Source organism: Canis lupus, chromosome 19 (assembly GCF_011100685.1).
Source record: "Canis lupus familiaris isolate Mischka breed German Shepherd chromosome 19, alternate assembly UU_Cfam_GSD_1.0, whole genome shotgun sequence".
Classification (NCBI taxonomy): domain Eukaryota; kingdom Metazoa; phylum Chordata; class Mammalia; order Carnivora; family Canidae; genus Canis; species Canis lupus.
In genome coordinates, this window is record NC_049240.1 from 4,089,245 (window position 1) to 4,113,916 (window position 24,672).

The following is a 24,672-nucleotide window of genomic DNA, read 5'->3' on the forward strand; positions in this document are numbered from 1 at the left end:
AAAAATGCCCAACAAGTATTACAGAATATGAAAGCTGAAAGAAAATAAAGGTATGAAAACTGTATTTTAAAATAGTATTTCCTTCTTACTGAAGAAAGGAGGAGAGATGAACCAGTGCATGCAAAACAATGAAGAAGGAAAAAAAGACCTATATCATGGTACATCATAATGAAATTTCAAAACCTTGAAAATAAAGGAAAGGTCCTTAACTTCCAGAGGGGGGAAAAAAAGTCACATAAAAAGGATCTGTAATTAGAATGGCACTGAACTTTTATTTCAAAGTAATAATAGAATACTGCTGAAAACCAGAAAACATCTATAAACAGCTTTCAAAATTCAAAGTAAAATCAAGTTTTGACCTAGAATTCTACACCCAGCCAAATTATCAATCAAGTATATGAAAATGACACTTAAAGGCTCCTCAGAAAGCTAAAATTTTATCTCTATGCACTCTTCCTTAAGAAGCCATTAAAAAGGAATCAAAATAAACAAAAAAGGACAACATGGCAGTTGGTAAATAAATCTAATGCAGAAAAAAGAACTACAGAACAAACACTCCAAAGTAAAAAAAAGAAGCCAAAGGCCACCATGCAAAACCTATTGGCCAAAATAGGAACCAAAAGGCCTCCCAGTAAGGCCAAAAATGGAACCAAAATACTTCATAATATGGAAATTATTATTTGTAAGCACATGACATTAATTCAGACACATTTGGGGAAAATGAGCAATAAGTCTACAGAAAACCAGACAACTGAATAAATGAGACAAATTATTATCTCTAAGAGAAATAAAGGGGATCCCTGGGTGGCGGGGGATCCCTGGGTGGCGCAGCGGTTTGGCGCCTGCCTTTGGCCCAGGGCGCGATCCTGGAGACCCGGATCGAGTCCCACGTCGGGCTCCCGGTGCATGGAGCCTGCTTCTCTCTCTGCCTATGTCTCTGCCTCTCTCTCTCTCTCTATCATAAATAAATTAAAAAAAAAAAAAAAAAAAAAGAGAAATAAAGGCTTGTATGAGAGAAAGTATGGTCTTCACGTAATATTTAGCTTAACAGTGAACAATACATAGATAATTATAAAAACATAAATATTCAGTGCTGGTTTATCAAAATATTGTGATACAATATGACAAAGTAATAAGGAAAAGGAAAGTGGACAAATCTGTGAATGATGAAGTTCTAAGTCCTTTTATATAACGTCAATATTCAGTGCTGGTTTATCAAAATATTGTGATACAATATGACAAGGTAATAAGGAAAAGCAAAGTGGACATATCTGTGAATGATGAAGTTCTAAGTCCTTCTTTTCTAACTCAACGAATTGTCTAAAAGTCACGTACCAAGAAATGGTGGTATATTATTAAGCAACAAGATAAATACCAAAGAAAATGGCTAAGAGGGTGCTTGATTTTGAAGAGGGAAGGTGAGGGGTAAAGGGGTAGGAAAGAAGAGGACCTATTTTTTCTTTATAAATATTTCAGTGCTATTTGACTTTCAGGTATCAATATGTAGTTTCACTAATAATAGTAATTAAAAAAATTTTTTTTAAAGTAGGCTCCTGCCAATGCAGGGCTTGAACTCACCACACTGTGATCAAGAACTGAGCTGAAATCAAGAGTCAGATGCTTACCCAACTGAACCACCCAGGGGCCTCAATAAAAATGATCTTTTAAACCATTCTATTTGTTATAGAAAAAAGCCTATATCTAAGAGATATGATAGTCTATGCCAGCAGATTAATCTATTCACTGTCATAAATTTAAGTAAATTTTATTCACAACTTTTCAAACAGTATCTTCAAAATTTGAGAGACTTAATGCAAATAATGACAAAATCATAGCAGAAAAAAATTGTGTAGAAACAATGAAAATGTAAAATTTTACATTTGGCATCAAAGAAATCAACTGCTTAAACTGAATGCTAGAGCCAACTATAGAACTGTTCTATAACAAACTATGTACTCACCATCTCTATTTTACTGTTTCTCATCTCTAACTTAATATATCCAAAACACAACTGAATTTTTCCCGCAGAATCTGTTCCACCAATTCATCATCTCAGTAGATGCTTTCCCCTCAACTCACCCAACTAGATGTGAAGCAAACAAACAAAAACCCACCCCCACATACACGTACACATAAAACCCTATTTATCATTGGTGCTTTCTTTCACTCATACTTCTATCCTCTAGTATGTACCATTAGTCCCAATTTCTCTGAAATAGCTTCCTAATTCCTTGCTTCCCCCTTCCCCAACACATATACAGTCAACTATACACTTAACAGGCAGAGTGATCTGGGGAATAAGGAAGGGAAAGCACAAGCAACAACTTAGGGCTATCACTAATCATATGCAGTCAAAGAAACATAACTAAGTAATTAAACTTAGTGTTCCTATTTACTCAGCAAAAATCATTTTTTTTCTTATAATAATAATTATGTACAGCTATGATGTAAACACTAGTTAAAAGGGACACTCTTGATGTGTCAATTTTTCCAGGAACTATATACGTACAAAGAATAGTTTAAGGGTATTGTTCTTAAAATCCTCAATTAGCTTTCTGAAAATTTATTTTTTTAATTTAAAAAAAAATTTTATCTAAGTATGCTTCATGCCCAGTGTGGAACCCAACATGGGGCTTGCGATCAAGACCTGATCAAGAGTCAAATGCTTAACTGACTGAGCCACCCAGGTGCCCCTCTGAAAATTTATTTCGGTAAAAATACAGTAAAGGAACTTCCACTTTTGGCTGTGACAGAGTAAGTGAGGCTAAACTTGACCTTCCACTTACTGTAAACAACAAAACTGGACAAAATATATGAAATAACCATTATCAGACATTGGACAATTGGCAGCACCGGATTGTGAACCATGGGAGAGGTAATGACAGGCTTAGAAATGCCCCTACTTATAGATCACAGCACGGGGAGAAGAATCCCAAGCAGAGCATAACAGTCCACAAAGAGTTGAAGAGACAAAAGACTGAACGAAGTTCAATAACGCCAACCAGATGGTAAAACAAATGCTGATGGAATTATTCAGAGAAATTTAAAAATCTGCAGGGGAACCAAATGCACTGGATGCTGAAAACTGTTGAGTGCTAAGTCTTAAATATGCAGAGGGAAACTTCATGAGGCCAAAGAATGACTAGGGAGCAGTAAGTTCAAGAATTTTCAGGGCTCACATGGTACTGAGAATTCCAAGTAGCCAGAATGGAGTCTTCAATCAACACCTGCAGAATTCAGTAAATACTATAAAAAGATCTACCCAGCAGAAGACAAAAACTAGCCCTAGAGTAAGTATACTCTAGACCCTCCCCTAAACAAAGGCCTAGACATGTATACAAGTCACTTCCTATTTCACTCCTATTAATAAAGTCCAACACTCTTTGAAGACAGTTAAGTTCAATACAAAAATGTAAAATTCATAATACCCAATATCTAATAAAATATTTTCAGATAAGCTAAGAAGCAAGAAAACAAGACCCATAACCAGAAGAATTAAGAGAATGATGAAATTATGTGGTCAAGATAACAAGACAACTACATGCTCAAGAGTTTAAAGAAAATATAAACATGTGAGAAGAGAACAGAATATACAGAAAAAGAACTTGCATTCTTTTTTCTTGAACAGTGCTTCTGGAGATGAAAAATATAATATATATAATGAAAATATCAGATTAAAAGTATTATGCCACTGCAGAAGAAAAAAAATCAGTGACATGGAAGACATAGCAATAGAAACTACCCAAGCTGAAATATAGAGAAAAAAGATAGAAAAAATAAATTAGTAGAGTCCCCATGCATCTGTTGCTAAAAATTAAGTACTAAGGTTTAAATATGTAGGATGTAACATCATGAGGTCAAACAATGACCCTTCTTTACAAAAGGAAAATAAATTCTAAGAGCATCACAAATCTAAATGAAAAAAGTAAAACCATAAAAATACCACCCCCCAAAAAAAAAAACCCATTTTAAAATAATTTCATTATGTGTTGGGTCGACAAGCGCCTTAATCCCTTAAACAGGAAAGTTTAAAAAAGGCAAGCCAGAGAAGACGTATATAATACTCAACAAAGATCCTTTATCTAGAATATATAAAGAACTCTTCTGAGTCAGTATCAAAAAGATAGATAGCTCATTAAAAAACTCAGCAAGGGTGGGCAGCCCTGGGGTGTGATCCTGGATACCCGGGATCGAGTCCCATGTTGGGCTCCCTGCATGGAGCCTGCTTCTCCCTCTGCCTGTGTCTCTGCCTCTATGAATAAATAAATTTTAAAAAATAATAATAAAATTCTTCTTAAAAAAAAAAAAAAAAACTCAGCAAGGGTCTTGAAGAAATGCACCCAAAAGAGGTTATCCTAACAGCTAATAAATACATTAAAGGTGCTTAATTACATCAAAATAAACAGAAATAAAAACATTTCCCAAAAGACAGGAAAAAATATGAACATTTATTAATAGCTGAGATTACAAAAACATACATGAAAGCAACAAAAAAGAATACCTAAATTAATAACCTACCTGACCTAATAGTAGTAAGTCAGCAAAAGCATAATAGTCTCTTTTACTTCGGATTAAAAACTGCTTTTATACCTAAGGCTCGAATTTATCAAAGCCAATACAACAAATATGGTACAAGAGGAGTCTACGTCTTCTCTGCTAAAATAAAGAAATATATAAAGTGTGACCACTGTGTCATAATCTTAGATCATATTTGTAGGTAATTTTTATATACTAGTAACATTATGAATGGAAAAAATTACTTCAAGGAATTAGTCAAACAGTGAAGAGCGATGGAACCAAATAGCTGATTTTTTAAACAATGACTTCAGATAACAAAACTAGTGATGGGGTGCATGGGGGTTCTGTCAGCAGAGTGTCTGCCTTCGGCTCAGGTCATGATCCCTGTGTCCTGGGATCAAAACCCACATGAAGGCTGAGCAGGGAGCCTTCTCCCTTTCCCGCTGCCTGCCGATCCCCCTCCCTATGTTCTGTGTCAAATAAATAATAAAATATTAAAAACAAACAGAAACAACCTAGTTATGTAGTCTTAAGTACTTTTTGAGTATCAGAGAGTCTTTAAATCTTGGACATAACTTGTCAGGAAAAGACATGTAAAACAGTACTAACAGCTAATGCTTACTGAGCATTTACTGTATGCCAGGTACAGTGCTAAATGCTCTACAGAGAAAACCCATTTAATCTCACAATGATATGAAATACGTACTCCTTTTATATTCATTTTATTTATTTATTTTTATTAATCAGCCAAGAAGAATGAAATTTTATACTCATTTATTTTTTTTAATTTCCCAACTAATTTTTAAAAATATTTTATTTATTTATTCATGAGAGACACACAGAGGGGCCGAGACACAGGCAGAGGGAGAAGAAGCAGGCTCCATGCAGGGAGCCGATGTGGGACCTGATCCCTGGACCCCAGGATCACGCCCTGGGCCAGAGGCAGGCTCCAAACCGCTAAGCCACCCAGGGATCCCCTTTATACTCATTTTAGACGAGATATCTGAGGTCCAGGGACATTATATTATTTGGCTAAAGTCACACAGCTAAGTGATGGAAAAAAAAGATTTAAGCCCAGACTATCCGGATTCAGAGCCATTACACCTAGTCATTTTAACTATCTTTCTACTAAAGTTCAGTAGTGTACAATAGAAAAAAAAAACATTAGGATAAAAGAGAAAAGAATTTTTCAAAAAGAAAACTTATAAAAAAAAAAAGAAAGAAAGAAAACTTCTAACACCAGTAATATAAAGCCACTGTAGAAAGCAGACAGGCAGCAGAGAGAAAGAGAAAAAATTAAGCTAGATCTCATTACAGAGGCAATTGTTATTAACATTCTGATTTTTAAACAAGGTTTTAATCCAAAAACTACAGAAGAGTCTACTGTCTTATAGTATAAATGTGAACCTGTATAAATAATTCATAACAAGCATATAAAATAATATTTATATTCTTACTTGACATGCACAATGTGACTTTATTTTGTACAGTTGAACTTAAAATACTCAGGATTCCAGTTGTTTTTTCTCTTGGTCTTATTGGAAATACCTTACATTGTTTACAGCACCACATTTTTCAAAGGGATTTCACACTAACATCTCATTTAATCTTCATGATACTCCTGTAAACAGCATAAAAGGTTCAATCCTTATTGTACAAGATTAAGAAAACAAGCAATTTACCTAGTTAGTAGCAAAATTGAGGCTACATTCGCAGCCCTCCAAGGCCCAGATGAGAGCTCCTTCCATCATATACAGAAGTTTTATTAAATTTTATTAACAGAAATGTTATTAGAGGGTTTAGTTTGTGGGAGGGCGCCTAGGTAGTTCAGTCAATTAAGTGTTTGACTCTTGATTTCAGCTCAGGTCATGATTTTAGGGTCCTGAGATGGAGACCCACATTGGGCTCTGTGCTAGGTGTGGAGTCTACTTAAGATTCCCTCTCTTTCTCCATCCCCACACACCAGTGGCACGCTCTCTTTAAAAAGAAAAAAAAAGGCCTACAGTTTTGGGGTGTCTGGCTGGCTCCATTAATAGAGCATGCAACTCTCTCAATCTCAGGTTTTTGAGTTTAAGTGGCATATGTTGGGCATGGAGCCTACAGAAAAATTAATAAAAACATAAAAGCCTATAGTATTTTAACAGATCTTCTAATCAAATTTAAACATTTATCTTACCTTGTTTATATTTTATTTTTTTAAAGATTTATTTAGACAGAGAGAGTTGTATGATGGGAAGGAGAGGCAGACGAAGAGACAAACTCAAGCTGACTCCCGTCTGAGTGCAGGGCCCAACCTGGGACCTGATCTCAGGACCCTAAGATCATGACATAAGCTAAAAGCAACAGACTGTGCTACCCTAAATGGGCAATAAAAATGACAAAAGCAAAGTGAGAAAAATGAATACACACAGAATAATTAACTGGATAATTCCCCCAAATAACGGAGTTTACCAAATAAAAATTAAAAACCAAACTCCACTTTCTTTAAATGTGTAATACTATATACTACCCTAGCTTTTCATTTTATCACATTTCAGACCAGCAACTAATTAAGTTTCAATTCCTAATGATTGTGTTCTCAATTAATGAAATCTGGCAGTCTTCCATATTAAAATGATATTCAATGTTATTAAATTATCTGTTAATGTGACCTGCAGAAATAATTCAGAATGGCATACTCCTCCAAAAAACTGCTAAGAATTCATTTCTTCATACTCAAGAATCAGTGTGTACTTAAGGAAATGATCCCTTAAGAGAAGGATCTCTTTTCTCCTAAAGCACTACTTCTACAACAGGTCACTCATTACAAATGAGTGAGTAGTATTCTAATTTAATAGAAAATAGTAACTAGAAATATCCAACTTAGTTTGTACCAAAGAATTTCCTTAAAATTTCTGCTCTTGCCCTAAGAGAAACTCTAGTGGCAAACTCTTTTAACAAGAAAAATAGGGGGATGCCTGAGTGGCTCAGCAGTTAAAGCATCTGCCTTTGGCTCAAGGCAGGATCCTAGAGTCCCACGATCGAGTCCCACATCGGGCTCCCTGCATGGAGACTGCTTCTCTCTTCTCTGCCTCTCTCTGTGTGTCTCTCATGAATAAATAAATAAAACCTTAAAAAAAAAAAAAGAAAAATAGGAAATAGTATATCATATTTCATTCAACAATTTTCCCCCAAATATATAAGACCAGCTCTATGTATAATTCAGCTTGAACACACAATTTTTAAAATGGTATCTTACAAAGCAGCCTTAAAATATAAGTGGATATGAGGTCCTTTCTTGAACCACTCAAAAAAGAATAGATGTACAAAGTGAAAAAAAGATTTGCTTATTTTTCAAAATCCCACATAACACTATCACTAAAGTTAATTCTATAGAATTATAAAGAAGGAAGGTATCATGATAAGATTTTTATTTTTTTTTATAATAAGATTTTTAATGCCTTAACCAACTCCATAGGCTGAAAGTAAGTTTTTAGGGAACTGACTTTTACTTAGAAAAAGAAAAATACAAAACACTATATATAGTATACTTTGAGGAAAAAGTTTCATATTCAATTCATTTAAAATAGGTTTTATAAAACAACATGGTAGGCAGAGATAGTAAGTTCGGTACAGTGGAACCATCCAACTAAATAAAAATTCAAGTCTACAGGGGCACCTGGGTGGCTCAGTCAGTTGAGTATCCAACTCTTGATCTCAGCTCAGGTCTTGATCTCAAGGTCATGAGTTCAAGCCCACCATGAGTTCAAGCCCAGCCCAGCATCCTACTTAATTCTACAATCTTATCTCTAAAACTCCTATATTTGGGAGTTCTTGAAATTTCAGAACTATAAGGGTTTCCAGTTTCCCTTGGTATGGAATGAATGCCACAGTGCTCTATTCTCTTGCCTATAAAATGGATATATGTTAAATCAAAATTAGACATAATATTTCCAAAAATACTAGAACATTGTAGACCATTACCTTCTATTAGGAGTTAAATTTTATAACATTAACACTATGCTCTAGAAAAAGTAAAGCATGGGGTGCCTGGGTGGCACAGTTGATTAATCCTCTGACTCTGGTTTTGGCTCAGCTGGTGGTCTCAGGGTTGTAGGATAGAGCCCCACATTGGGCTCCACGCTGAGCATGGAGTTGGCTTGAGATTCTCTCTCCTTCTCCCTCTGCCTCTCCCAATTGTGCTTGTTCTCTCTCTAAAAATAAATAAATAAATCTTTAAAAACAAAAAAGGAAACAGTAGAGCAAAATAGGATATAATTAGAATAAATTGTTCTAATAGATAAAAAACCCCATGTGCTAACTGATGGTACCATACACTGATATTCCTGCTTCCAAATGTATAAGAGTAAGTAACACAAATAATAACTCCTGGGGAAAAAAAAAAGAAAAATATGAAACTTCTGCCAAGCATAAAACTAGTAAGTAAATATGAAATAATTATTTTCAGATGTTGGATGAGAGCCAATACAAGACTGTGATCTCAGAAGGGAATCAAGGTAAATCCCAAGAAAATCCTTTTCTCTGCCTAAGGGCATTTTCCAGACTGTAGAATGGGGGGAGGGGGGCGTGGTGCAAACAGAACATGGCAGTCTCAGTGATCTAAACAAATAATCTGAATTAGAAAGTGCTACAGTAACTAGAATTTATGGGGCAGAGTACCAGAAAGTCTATGCAGGGTCTACAAAGGGCTAGATCTCACAACCCTGAGATCATGACTTGGGCCAAAATTAAGAGCTGAATGCTTAACTGACTGAGCCACTCAGGCCCCCTGAATTTTTTGTCAAATATTAAACTGAGTGGGTTCATTGAAAGATTCTACTAAAGGTAGGCAAAGACAACTACCAACCACATGAGTGGAACAACTATTACTGCTCATACAAAGATGGGAGGAGACATCTTAGTTCCTAATATCCAGCTAGAAACTTCATTAAATACTCCAAGATTTAGTAGAGACTTAAAAAGTCTGCATTTTAGGAATAAGGCTAAGCTAGATCCACTTTTATTAAAGCCTTAAAACAAGCCCTGGAGACTAGCTGATGCAGAAGCAAATTAATGGTCTATCAAAACAAAACTCTACTAAGAAAGACAATAGGACCCAGACATTTAATATCCTAGTGTCTGCAATATTCAATACTATGAAAAAACAAAAATTATTAGAAAGGTGAAAAAGCAGAAACTGCGACCCATGACCTATAGGGAAAACAAAATCAACAGAAATGCAAAAATGATGATGATGGAAGTAGCAAAGATTTTAAAAGTTAACTACTAGGTAATATAAAAGGACTGAAAGGAAAACATGGGCCCAATCAGAAAAACAGAAAATCTCAATAGAAAAATGGAAACTTGTTGGCAAGCGCTAGGGGAGGCACCTAGCTGGCCTCAGCTGTTAGAGCATTAAGACTCAATCTTAGGGGAAAAAAAAAAAAAAAGACTCAATCTTAAGGTTGTGAGTTCAAGCTCCATTCTGGGGAGAGTTCACTTAAAAAAAGAAAAGAGGGGTACCTGGCTGGCTCCGTCTGTGAAACCTGAGACTTTTGATCTTCCACTTCTGGGTTCAAGTCCACGTTGGGTATAGATATTACTTAAAAATAAAATCTTTATAAAAGCATACATATATACTTAAAAAAAAAAAAGTAAAAACTTTAAAAAGGGGGGGGGAGCACTATAGGACACCTGAGTGGCTCAGTCGGTTCAGCGTCTGCCTTCAGTTCAGGTCACAATCCCAGGGGCCTGGGTCCTGAGTGGGGCTCCCTACTCAGCAGGGAGTCTGCTTCTCTGCCTCCCTCTGCCCTTCCCCTTGCTCACACTCTCTTTCTCTCTCAAATAAATAAAACCTTGGGATGTCTGGGTGGCTTAGGGGTTAAGCATCTGCTTTCAGCTCAGGGTATGATCCTGGATTCCCAGAATCAAGTCCCATACTGGACTCCCGGCATGGAGCCTGCTTCTCCCTCTGTCTGTGTCTCTGCCTCTCTCTCTCTGTCTCTCATGAATAAATAAAATCTTTTAAAAATGGACCCTGTAGAATAAAAAAATACCAAAAAAGGAAAAGTTAATATAGCCTTAAAATATTAGACACTGCAGTGAATTTGAAGCCAGTATAGTGAATGTAAAACCACTAAGAGAACTTAAAGTGACTTCAGTGAAAGTGAAAACATGTAACTAAAATTATCCAAAATGGGAGCTCAAAGGGGAAAATGAAGGGGGAAGGAAGGAGAGAAAAGAGAGAAACTCAATGACCTGTGGGACAATATCAAGTAGTCTAACCGTATAACATATACTGTAACAGGACTATTAAAAGATAAAAAGATTAAAATGGGATAAATATTAAAAAACTGCAAAATTGATGAAAACTCTAAATCCACAGATCAAAGAATCTCAACAAACCACAAGCAGGAGAAATTGAAAAAAGATGGGAGGGGAACAGGTACACATCACAATCCAATGCTGAAAAGTAACAAAAGAGAAAATTATAAAACTAGTTAGAAAAAAGCTTATTATTATAAAAGATCTCCAATTATCTCAGCTTCTACCTTAAAAAAATTAGAAAAACAAGAGCAAATTAAACTCCAAGTAAGCAGAAAGGAAACAAAAAAGGTTAAGAGCATAATCAATGAAAGAGAAAAAAGAAAAACTGAGGAAATCACTGAAACTAAAAGCTAGTTCTTGGAGATCAATGAATATGATAAGCTCTAGCCAGACAAAGGCATAATCACAAAAGTGCATAGTATAGTGAAGGAAGCTAGAACCCCAGCTTTCTAGCCAGAGGATGAAAAAAGACAACTCAGGGAAACAAAGTATCAAGAATTTCACAGAGAAAGAGAAACTGGAGAAGGCAACCCCATAAAGTCATTTATGAACTCCATGTTTCACCTCTAAACTGTGCATGCATAGATCTGATCCTATTGATGACACCAAAGACTGGGAACTGAACTAACAGATACACTGTCCAGGACTCAGACTAGGTACTATGTGACACATCAGCACGATTTTAAAACTGACTACAAAGATTTTAAAAACTGTACTGCCATTAGAACCACAGCCAAAGAGTTGAGATTTGCAGTTTGAATCTAACCAGATTTGCTAAAACAAAACTAACATTCTCCATAGGCTCTCAACAAGACCCAGAGTCTGGTAAGCTAATATTCAAATTGTCCAAGATAAAATCCAAAATTATATGGCATGTGAAGAGAGAGGAAAAATCTCAACTTGCAAGAAAAAGACAATTTACAGATACCAATGTGGAGATAAGAGAGATTTATTTAAAAATAACAGAGGAAGCAATTACTGAACACTTTGCAACACTTTTTTTTTTTTAGGAGGATAAAAAAACTCATCATATGAGCTTAATACCAGAATGAAGACAACAGGAAAGAATCAATGTACTGCTAGATCAATAAGTAAAATTTATCCAATATGAAGAACAGAGAGAGAAGAGATTTTTTAATAACGAACACAGCCTTGGGCACCTGTGGCAGAGAAATCCCAGAAGGGGATCCTTTTGATGGCCCAGCATAGGTCATCAGCACCATGCTGAGGCACCATGGTACTATGAGATCACAGCAGATTAAACTGATATTAAGAAACAGAACTTTTGTCATAATACTGAAAATTGTTCCACTGTTCTTCCTAGAAAAATGATTTCTAATTTGACTAATAAGATTACGAAGGAGGTTGGGCGCCTGGGTGACTCAGTTGGTTAAGTGTCTGACTCTATTTCCGCTGGGTTATGATCGCAGGGTTGTGGGATCCAAACCCTCCAGTGGGCTCCACGCTGGAGGCAGAACCTGCCTGGGACTCGGTCTTTCCCTCTGCATCCTCCCACTTGCATGCTCTCTCAAGCACACACAGATAAATAAACATATGCACACAAATATATACACAAAATAAAATAAAATGAATGTGAAAACAGTTAAGGAATCTCCAAAATAGGTGGCTGTTTGTATAAATAGAATAGCTGGGGGCACCTGGGTGGCCCAGGCAGTTGGGCAACTGACTCTTGGTTTTGGATTGGGTCATGGTCTCACGGGGCATGGGATCGAGCCCCCACATGGGGCTCCGTGCTCAGTGAGGAGCTGGCCTGAAGACTCTCCCTCTGTCCCTCCCTCCGTTTGTCCACTCGCATAAGTGCTCTCTGAAATAAATCTTTAAAAGGTAAACAAAAATAAATACATAGAATAGAATAGCTGGACAAGCTCTGAAAAGCCCAGAAAAACTACACAAGTTTATCTACTGCAGAAAGAAACTTCATCATCCTTTTCCAAATCCTTGTTACAGGGAAAAAAGTTCCTCAGAAGTGGGAACTATCACAGGACAAATACAGAAACTAGGCAAAAACTGTACATAAAATTTAGATTTGGCATTAAGATTGCTTGATTTTCTGTAGTATTATATCTATCTTTCCATTGCTTTCCTTCAACTAATGCAAAAACATTTAATTCTTTGAAACTGATTAAAAGGAACACAGCTTCAAACCAACCTAAATGATAAAAGCCAAATTTGGCTTTAAAAGTCAATCATGTTGAAATGATGCTCGGTATTTCTTCAAAATAATCCAGGCGGGAGAGGTCACAGATGAAAAAGAATGAACCAGGGACCCCTGAGTGGCTCAGTGGTTGAGCGCCTGCCTTCAGCCCAGGTCGTGTTCCTGAAGTCCAGGGATCGAGTCCCACATTGGGCTCCCTGCATGGAGCCTGCTTCTCTCTCTGCCTGTCTCTGCCTCTCTCTCTCTGTGTCTCTCATGAATAAATAAAATCTTTTAAAAAAGAAAAAGAATGAACCAAAAGTTGGTAGCTGTCGAAATTAGGAGATAGGTTCATTATTTTATTTCCATTTGTTTGAAATTTTTCACAATTAAAAAGTTAAAAAGAAAACGAGTCTTGGGTATGCCAAAAGCAAAACAAGGAGCATTTCTTCACTCTCCATCCAGGAGCTTGACTGGCACTTAGTGCCAGTGTACTGGAGCTACTTTAGTGGTTCTACTACTGTAGAGCAGAAAGGTATGGAGAGGACACAAAAAGCCTTAGGAGTCAGAGGTTAGAGCTGTAGCCATTTAACATTTCAGTTCATCAATATTAAATAAAAGTTAAAACTCTTCAGGAGCACCTGGATGGCTCAGTCAGTTATGCATCTGACTCTTGATTTCAGCTCAGGTCACGATATCAGGGTTCTAAGATCGAGCCCCAAGTTGGGCTCACGCTAAACGTACAGCCTGCTTAAAATTCCCTCTCTTTTCCTCTCCCTTTGCCCCTCCCCGCTCTCTCTTCTAGAAAAAAAAAAATTAAAATTCATTAAAGCTCCTCAGTCACACTACCCATTACCTCAGGTGTTGAACAGCCACATGTGAACAGTGGCTAATGTCCTAGAAACTCAGATATAGAATGCTTCCATCATTACAAAAAATTCTATTGGACAACAATGGTCTGGAGTTCAAATCTTAGCAACCACTTAATAAACAGCTTTGTATCAATGGCCTAACAGCAGCCTCAACTGTATCAACAAACGTGCAGGGTTGTGAGAAGTGAATGCAAACATATATAAAGAACATGAATAAGCACTCAATAAAAATGTTTAAATAGGGGCACCTAGGTGGCTCAATCAGTGGAGCACGTGACTCTTGAGCTGGGGGTTGTGAGTTCAAGCCCCACGACGAGGGTATAGTTTACTTACAAAAAAAAAATTCTTAAGTTTTAATAAAGCACTATGATATCAGTTACAGCTTACAATATTTAGATTTGACCCAGCCTGACCAAATGCAGGAAATATGAAATCAGAAACTAAATTAAACTATACAATTAAGGGGAACAAAGGGTCTGAGATGATGGAAATGTTCTACATCTTGAATGGGGTATATGCAATTCTTTTTTTTTTTTTTAATATTTTATTTATTTATTCATGAGACACCCAGGGAGAGGCAGAGACACAGGCAGAGGGAGAAGCAGGCTACCCCCATGGAGCCCGATGCGGGACTTGATCCCGGATCCTGGTATCACAACAGGGGCCAAAAGCAGACACCCAACCTCTGAGCCACCCAGGCATCCTGGGGTATATGCAATTCTCAAAATGAATAGAACACTACCTTCAAGACAACTAATAAAACAGTCTACTCAACACCTGTGCATTTAACTGTAAGTTATACTTTAATTTTTGAGAATTTTTTTTTTTTTTTAAAGAAAACACAGAGGGGTGCCTGTGTGGCACAGTTAAGCATCTAACTCTTGGTTTTGGCTCAGGTCATGATCTTAGAGTCAGGAGATCAAGTCCCAAGTTGGGCTCCGTGCTCAGTAGTCTCCTCTCCCTCTGTGCTTTCCTGTTGCACTCTCTCTAAAATAAATCTCTAGGGCACCTGGGTGGCTCAGTTGTTGAGCATCTGCCTTTGGCTTAGGTTGTGATTCCAGGGTCCTGGGATCGAGTCCCACATCGGGCTCCTGTGGGGAGCCTGCTTCTCCCTCTACCTGTGTCTCTGCCTCTCTCTGTGTGTCTCGTGAATAAATAAAATCTTTAAAAATAAATAAATAAATATTTAAAAAACAAAAGATCCTCCCTTTCTTAATATTACTGTAGTTGGAACTCCCACTTGCAGACATTATGTTGTCCTTTTCATATCAGATAATTTCTGACAAACTACAACCGTGAAAACAAATCCCATGGATGACTTTTCTCCTCCTAGTTTTACGCTATTTTTTACAACGTTTCTCTTCTACAATAAAAAAGCAAAACGAAGATCCACTGAGATAAGACGGAAGACTAACCAAGTCAAGGCTACTTTATAGTTTCCAGTTGGAGGAGACCTTCAATGTCGCAAAAGAGGTCACAGAGCTCCTGTCTGCTGCCAGCTCACTCTTTATTAAATCATTTTCATATATACTGAGCCAAAGTTTATCTCACTCTAACTTCTGCTTACTGATTTTAGCTTGGTAAGAGTTCAGTTTTCTCTTTCAAGCTTACCATCTTTGTTCTTTAACTGTTCCTCATATGAAAGTTTTAAGTCCTTCAACAATCTGGGCTTCTCTCTGAGGCTGATACAGTATTGTTTCCATACTTGTACATTTTTTCAAAACTAGTAAAATCTCCACACACACACACAAAGAGGATAATTTAAGTGAGGTTGCTAAATTTTGTTTTTTCTACATATTTTTTTTTAAAAAATCTGTCATTAATATTTGACAAAATCAAAGGCATGTCAGTCCTTTAAAAGGAACAAACAGGGGCACTTGGGTGGCTCAGCGGTTGAGCCTGCTTCTTTTCCTCTGCCTCTCTGTCTCTCATGAATAAATAAAATCTTAAAAAAAATAAAATAAAAACAAACAAAAGGAACAAATACACAATCTCAGAATAAAAGAAAGATCTGTGGGAATTTTACACCAATATTCTTGTAGCATATCAGCCTGAGGGAGTCCTTGGTCTACAACTAAATTTTGGACCCAAAAGTTAAAATTAGATATGGTCTTACTAGCAGCAGAATTCAATCACCATCTGCTTTCTGGATACTACGCCACTGTTAATGCACTGTAAAATGTGTTTTATCTTACTTTTTTTCAGCATTAAGCTATGTCACCTGAGAAAGAAGTTAAAGATTTCAATAGAATCCTGCTAAAGAAATGCTATAAGCTATGAAATCTAATGCTAGGAATAGGACACAATTCAGTAAAAATCAAAGTATCTATAGAAGTTTGATAGTTAAAAAAAAAACAAACTTGTTCCTGTTATATATATATAATCCGAACAGTAATTTAAAAAACCACCATTACTGTCAAGCATAGCACCTAAAACTAAAAATAAATTCTTTATAGGATAATGACTGCCCCCTAACTTCTAAACACTCCACAACTCCTCATCAAAATCATACAGACCAAGAAAGAAAGCAAACAAAATCACACAAAACCAGCATTATTAAGAAGATGTGACAGCTAGGGAAGCCTGGGTGGCTCAGTGGTTGAGAGTCTGTCTTTGGATCAGGTCAGGTCCCGGGATCGAGTCCCGCGTCGGGCTCCGTGCAGAGAGCCTGCTTCTCCCTCTGCCTTTGTCTCTGCCTCTCTCTCTCTCTCTCTCTCTCTCATGAATAGTCTTTAAAAAAAAAAAAAAGACAGCTAAAAATTCCAGCTTATATGTATGTGCATAAATACCCAAGATCAGACACCTCAATGGGAACTGTCCAAAAGAGCAATACAACAGGGTTGAAGTGGTGACTGAATACATGTAATATTAATATTAATATTAACTAGGATTCACCCTCATCCTGAAAGGCCCCATCCTGAAAGGAAGACCTCCTGAGAGACATGATGGATGAGCAATGGCCACTAGAGTCACGAAGAGGAGGCTTAAAAAGTCTGTGAAGACCATCTCTTCAACAAATGGTGTTGGGAAAACTGGACAGTAAAATGCACAGGAATGAAACTGGACCACTTTCTTACATCATACACAAAAACTCAAAACAGATGAAAGACCTAAATGTGAGACATGAAACCATAAAACAAACAAACAAACAAAAAAAAAACGAGAAGAGAACACAGGCAGTAATTTCTCTGACATCAGCAGTAGCAACTTCTAAATATGTCTTCTGAGGCAAGGGAAACCAAAGCAGAAACAAACTATTTGGACTACAATCAAAATAAAAAGCTTCTGCACATTGATAGAATCAATCAACAAAACAGCAAGGCAATCTACTGAACGAGAAGATATTTACAAATGACATACCAAAAAAGGGTTAGTATCCAAAAGATATGAAGAACTTACAAACCCCAACACCCAAAACACAAATAATCCAATTAAGAAATCGGCAGAAAACATGAAAAGACACTTTTCCAAAGAAGACAGGGATCCCTGGGTGGCGCAGCGGTTTGGCGCCTGCCTTTGGCCCAGGGCGCGATCCTGGAGACCCGGGATCGAATCCATTATCAGGCTCCCGGTGCATGGAGCCTGCTTCTCCCTCTGCCTGTGTCTCTGCCTCTCTCTCTCTCTCTGTGACTATCATAAGTAAATAAAAAAAAAAAAAAAAAAAAAATTTAAAAAAAAAAAAAAAAAGAAGACAAACAGATGGCCAACAGACACAAAAGATGCTGGACATCACTTACCATCAGAGAAGTGCAAATCAAAACTACAAGGAGATATTGTCACCTTACACAGGTCCAAATGGCTAAAATCAACAACGTAAGAAACAACAGGTATTGGCAAGGATGTGGACAAAAGGGCAACCCTTTTGCACCTAGGGTGGGAACGCACAGTGGTATAGCCACTATAGGAAATAATATGGAGCGTCCTTGAAAAGTTAAAAAAAATAAAGGTGCCTGACTGGCTCAGTTGGTAGAGTGTGCAACTCTTGATCTCAAGGTTGTGGATTCAAGCCCCAAGTTGGAATTGCTTAAAAAAGAGATTACTTAAAACTAGAATCTTTAAAAAACAAACAAAAAAAAGTTAAAAATAGAACTACCCCACAATCCAGCAATCACACTACTAGGCATTTACCCAAAGAATACAAAAACACTATTTCAAAGGGACACATACACCCCAATGTTTATAGCAGCATTATCAACAATAGCTAAATAATGGAAAGAAGCCAAATGTCCACTGACTGATTAATGAATAGAGATGTGGTATATATATACAATAGGATATTACTTAGCCATAAAAAAGAATGAAATCTTGCACGTGCAACAACATGGATGGAACTAGTATGTAAGTGAATAAGTGAAATAAGTCAGAGAAAGACAAATATCACGTGATTTCACTCATGTGGAATTTAAGAAACAAATAAGTAAAGGGGAAAAGAGACACAAACCAAGAATCAGACTCTTTAACTACAAAAAACAAACTGATGGGGACGCCTGGGTGGCTCAGCAGTTGGGGGGCTGCCTTCAGCCCAGGTCGTGATCCCGGGATCCGAGATCGAGTCCCACATCGGGCTCCCTGCGAGGAGCCTGCTTCTCCCTCTGCCTGCATCTCGGCCTGCGTTTGTGTCTCTGCCACTCTCAGTCAGTGTCTCTCATGAATAAATAAATAAGTCTTAAAAAAAAAAAACCTGATGGTCACCACAGAGGAGGTGGGCAGGGGGATGAGAGAAATAGGTGATAGAGATTAAGGAGTGTACTTGTGATGAGCACCAAGCTCATGTATGTATGGAAGTGTGGAATCACTATATTGCACACCTGAAACTAATATTACACAGTACGTTAACTAACTGGAATTTAAACAAAAACTGGGGGAAAAAATCAAAGGTAGTGGTTTTACAAAGCATAGCCTTCAAGGAGAAGGAGCACCTTCACACTTGAAGGCCTCACAGAGAAGTCACTGAAGATGAAGACTACTAAAATGATGACAGAACAATTGGAAAGAGGTGGAAGAGACACATTTATTTAAAAAATGATTCACTGTAGCAAAAGAGGGTGCTCTCTTGAACTAAGAAGTCGAGGAAGCCACACAAACCCCAACCTAAAGATAAAACGGTCTATACTGTTGATCTAGTAAAATCCATCATAACCTGAACAAAAAAAAGAACCTAGCATCTATACCAAGTTACTTATATGGAAAAAGTAAAAAAACCTTGTGGCAGATTAAAACACACCCGAAAAAGCCTAGCGATAAAAAAAAGGGGAAACATGTAATACAACTCCATCACAAATTAATTAATGCTGTATGGCTTACAGTGAGGTATGTCAGTTACTCCTTAATAACTGGAAAAAATAATTATATACCAAATAAACACATAAAAGAAGACTTCAGATGTTCAAAATTTTAAATGGACAAACAATAATAAAATATAAAACAGGTACTGAACTAAAGAAACAAAGGACAACTCCATCTCAGAAACGAAAACAAAACTTCGAGATCTATGATCCTAAGAGATAGAAAATAGGAATGCTTCTCAAATAAATGAAAAAAAGATGAAAATTAACAAAGGAAAAGGAAACGACAGAGATAGGAAAAGGAGATCCAACGGGCAAAGATCATTGAATAAAATAGAACTGATAAGCGATAATTCTTTTTTTTTTTTTTAAAGATTTTATTTATTTATGAGGGACAGAGAGAGAGACAGAGACAGAGACACAGGCAGAGGGAGAAGCAGGCTCCATGCAGGGAGCCCGACATGGGACTCGATCCCGGGTCTCCAGGATCACACCCTGGGCTGAAGGCGGCGCTAAACCGCTGGGCCACCCGGGCTGCCCATAAGCGATAATTCTTGAATTTAAAACAAACTTCACTCTACCACCTGAAACCACGTGATGTAGCAGGGAAAATTTATCCAGAACAGTCGACACAGAGACATAATCCTGGTAAAATGATTCAATTCTACAGATAAAGGAAAACCCCTCAGATCTCCAAAAAGAAAGACCAAATCATTCACAGAGAAAACCACAGTGGCATCAGCAACAAACAAGCAAGACAATAGGATAAACAGCAAGACATTTTCAAAAAAATTAAGATATGCAACAAATATTTTACATTCAGCCAAACTGTCCTTCAAATATCAAAGCTACAGAAAAAGTCTAACCACGTAAGATTTCCACAAGCATGGCTGAGGAATCTCTAGTACACAATGAGGTTCATCCAACCAACAGATGATTGGGGAAACTTCAGCTAAGGCACCTAAGTGGCTCAGTTAAGGGTCCACCTTGGGTCCATGGGCTCCCTGCTCAGCAGGGAGTTTGCTTCTCCCTCTGCTTCTCCCCCTGCTCATGCTCTCTCACTCTCTCTCTCTCTCTCAAATAAATAAATAAAATCTTAAAAAAAAAAAGGGGGGGGATCCCTGGGTGGCTCAGTGGTTTAGTGCCTGCCTTCAGCCCAGGGCGTGATCCTGGAGTCCTGGGATAGGGTCCTGCATCAGGCTCCCTGCAGGGAGCCTGCTTCTCCCTCAGCCAAGTGTCTCTGCCTCTCTCTGGGTCTCTCATGAATAAGTAAAATCTTAAAAAAAAAAAAAAAAAAAAAAAAAAAAAACTTCAGGTAAAGGTCTGCTTGTGAATATAAACTAAATTTCGTTATAGAACTAAATCTAAAACAAAGATATTGATGAGGGTGAAAGAAGAGTATATAAAATGACATACTCTCACCAGTAAAATAATTTTTTAATTACTTAAAGATTTTTATTTATTCATGAGAGACTTGAGCGGGGGGGAGGGGGCAGCAGAGGCAGAGAAAGACAGGCAGGCTCCCTGTGGAGCAGGGTGGCCGACGGGAGGACTTGATCCCAGGACCCTGGGATCATGACCTGAGCCGAACGTAGACACTTAACTGAGCCACTCAGGCACCCTAAAAATAACTCTAAAATGTCAAAGAAAAAGAGACATGGAAAAAGAAGTAAAGCAGAAGAAGCTCATCCATTGCCTCACACATAAGAAAATGAGACTGAATGGATTTAATTTACAGCTAACAAATCAAATAGCAAAAGCCTAAATAAGAAAAAAAAAAAAAAAGATGACTAAGGGAACTTTTCAAAGGTTAAAATACAAAGATAACTGACTAGAACAAAAATATAAACCTTCCTAAATACAGAAAAATACACAAAACAAAAAAATCAAATGGAATATAAGACACTTAACATAAAACAAAATGAGATCAATGAAAAAACTGAAGTTCTTAATAGACTACACCTACAACAAAACAAGTACTAATTCACATGCTTTATCATTTGCCAGGCACTTTTATACATAGCTCACTACCTGACCAGTAAAGTGTGTCAGAAAAATACTGTTTTATCTCTGTTTTTACTCAGATTTGCAAACTGAGTCTTTTTTTTTTTAAGATTTTATTTGTTTATTCATGATAGAGAGAGGCAGAGACACAGGCAGAGAGAGAAGCAGGCTCCATGCCAGGAGCCCGACGCGGGACTCAATCCCAGAACTCCAGGATTGCACCCTGGGCCAAAGGCAGATGCTCAACCACTGAGCCACCCAGGTATCCCCCAAACTGAGTCTTAAAGAGAGTAAGGGATAAAAAACAAAGCAGAACCAGGATTCAAACCCACCATCTTTCTATTGTTCTTTCCACACCAGGCTCACTCCACTGAACATCAAAATTGTTTCAAAACACCACCTGAAGAAATGTGTAATATTTTGTTTTTAAAATACTGTCTTCCCACACACACAAAAAAAAATCTTTAGGATGAATTGGCCAGTAACTTTTGATAGTCTGGAACAAAGCTTCTCTTTAAGAAGGAAAACACTAAAATAAATGAATGAATGAATGAATGAATGAATGAATAAATAAATAAATAAAAGGAAGGAAAACACTGAAATAAGTTTAAGTCTTCTTAGTGGCTGTGGCAACTAAGATGGCAAAGAATGTGATACTATCGCGGGTTCTAAACCCAAGAAGTTCAAGCTTAGGAAATAATCACATGCCAGAATGAAGGAAGAGTTACCCAGACCACTCCATCACTAAGTAAGATAATGTACAGTCAGTTCTGCTATAATGCTTGCTTGGAAAACACATTTGTTCCAACATGACTGACATATTAAGAAATATTCTGAACACACTAATTTTCAAATTTCATAATTGTGGAATTTTGTCCACGTAAGTACTAGGTTTGAATAAATAAATTGAATAAATAAATTGAAAAAATAAAGAAAACTGCATTCAGCTGCAACAAGCCACATAGGCATGTAAAGAATAGACATACGTCTAGCAGCTACATCACATCAGTTCTGGCTGTGTTATGAGCCACACCCATCCGTATCTGGTGTTACAACTTTCCCTCAGATTTTAGATAACTTTCCATCCATTACTTCAAAATAATTCACAAACTGCAACCCTTCTGACACTCACTTCCACAAACAAACTTCTGGTCTTTTCCAAAGTAAAGTGCAGTATTTATTCTATAGTATTTATTTATTTGTTAACCATTTAACATATGTAAAAATAGTGCTATCACTTTAATTCGGTTCTTACCTTTGCTTTTTTTCACTAGTGAAATTTCTGAGTGTTGTGCCTAACCCCATTTTTCCCATAAGCCCTGTGGTTTTAACTGCATAATTTTGCATAGTATAGTGACTTTTAGGAACTCATTTGTCCCGATACAGCACAAGTGACTGTATATAAAGCAATCAGAAATCTACTCTTAACAATAATGTAAGTACTGGCTATACTTATTACACTTTCCTTAAAGGAAAGATGGAAGATTTACATCAGCTAATGTGTAAGAAGAGCTTAGCATAAAATCTGGCTCAAAATAGATATTCAATAAATGCCAGTTGACTTCATTTTCCTTCTTCTTAAAGATTCTGACTCAATTCCAAAGCAATGAGAATCAAGGATGATCCTGTAATCTCCAATGAGATCTCTCTGAAAAATAAAAAGAGTACCAGACTAAGTAGAAGCCATTATTAAAAGAAGAAAAAAAATTTTTTTAACTGGAACAACCATGTGTGGAAGTAAACAACCAACCTTAAGGGTTTTTTCCCCTAGGTCTATACTTTTAAAAGCAAACTTTCATTTCTCCTTTTATATACAAGATATGTAGACAGAACAACTCTTACAGGTAACACACAGGATTATTTAAATAATCTCCTACATAATGAAATGAAATGGAATCTTTAAGATTAAAAATATCACTGGGTAGAGGGGCCTGGCTGACTCAGTGGGTAGAGCATACAACCCTTGATCTTGGGGTCATGGGTTCAAGCCCCATGTTGGGCGAAGGGCTTAGTTAAAAAAGAAAAAGGAAAAAAATAATTGGCTTAGAATAAGATTATAATTTGCCCAGTAGGCTATGACAGAAATTTCAAATTATCTCAACTGAAAATGTGTTCCTGTTATACTAACCAAAGAAAATTTCAGTGGAATAGAGCATCAGGCAACAAAAATACTAACCACTCCATCATTTATTTCTATACTACAATTTTATTTTACTTTTAAATAGCCAAAAAGATTGCTTTTATTAAATTAAAATTTTGATGAATTATTTTAATTCCAAATTATGTAGTCAACAACAGAATTCCTATCTTACTTAAGGGGGAAAAGCCATATGCAACAAGTTAAACTAGTTTTTGAAAAGTTATAACTTCAACACAAGTTTGTACAGCATGCATTATAAAACAGCTTACGTATTAGGTATAGAGCTGATATTCCAGGGAAATTCTCAAAAGTCAAGAATACAATCAAAGCGTAAAATTCCCTCCTTTCCAAACCCTAATACTTCTATTAGGAACCATCACTCTTTTTAAACCTCTTCACTTGCTCTTCTTACCATCAACATTGGCAACTGACATGCTCTTCAAAACTACTTTTCAATAAGAATCTTAAGTTTTTCTCTCTTCAACAGGACTACAACCTATAAATAGCAAAGTTGTATTTAGATGTGGAAACTGATGGCTGGCCAGGCTCACTGATTAATTATGCGGCTTGCTCTGCACACCAGCTTCCCAGCATACCTTTCCAAATCCAAAAATTCACATTGAGCTTTACATTTTCTGTAAAACACTCACAAAGCAACTCTAATCTACAAAATTTTCCCTTCCCCTTTTATAATAGCATATGCACTGGTCCTCACCCCCAAACTTGTGTTAGAATCAGTTGCAGAGCTTTATGAAACTATAAATGACTGAGCCTTACTATCTGATTCAGCAGGCTCCTAACAACAAACATCCTCATTTAATTCAGATGCCATTTTTTTCCTCCAGTACTAAAACAACCAAAACAGAAACAATAAAATTTCCTCTTATTATGCTTCTGCGACTGGAGAAAGGCCATGTAAACAAGCTAATACTATGATTCATCTGTAAATGAAACTTCTAAGGTCTTACCGGGTAATACAGGTTCTGCCTGCCATCCTACCATTACCTCATGTAACAATGTACTCCATCTCCAATGCCAAGGCCCAGTAACTCCCTTTTTCAAAAACCTTTATGTAAGAACGTAATCCAAAAGAGCTTTCTCTCTCGTCACTGTTTTAACACTCATTCTATGCAACCAATACTTATTCAGTGTCTGTTACGGTACACGATTTCAACCAATGGGGGTACAGTAACAGAAAGAAGGCCCTATCATCATAAAACCTACATTTTAGTTATAGAAGACAAGTGATAAGTTACTTGCTCATATAAGTCATATGGCAATACAGTGTTATAGAGAAAAAAAAAAGTAAAGAAAATAAGATTGAGCTGAGGAGGGCTTCTGGTTGAGGCAGGCCTCTATAAAACATTCAGAGAACATCTGAACAGAATTCTA

The 24,672-nt window shown here is 36.9% G+C and overlaps 1 protein-coding gene across 4 annotated transcripts in view; it reads right to left on the reverse strand.

Annotated features, from left to right (window-relative positions):
• The window catches only part of NAA15 (N-alpha-acetyltransferase 15, NatA auxiliary subunit), an 83,867-nt gene that overhangs the window by 52,870 nt on the left and 6,325 nt on the right, over positions 1-24,672 (reverse strand). Inside the window, exon 1 of one of the 4 annotated variants that reach the window (XM_038564599.1) lies at positions 5,976-6,127. The exons of the other annotated variants lie outside the window; for them this stretch is intronic. The gene's annotated coding sequence lies outside the window, so the exon portion shown is untranslated. Of the gene's footprint in view, positions 1-5,975; positions 6,128-24,672 lie in introns of those variants that run through there. 4 annotated transcript variants of the gene reach the window in all.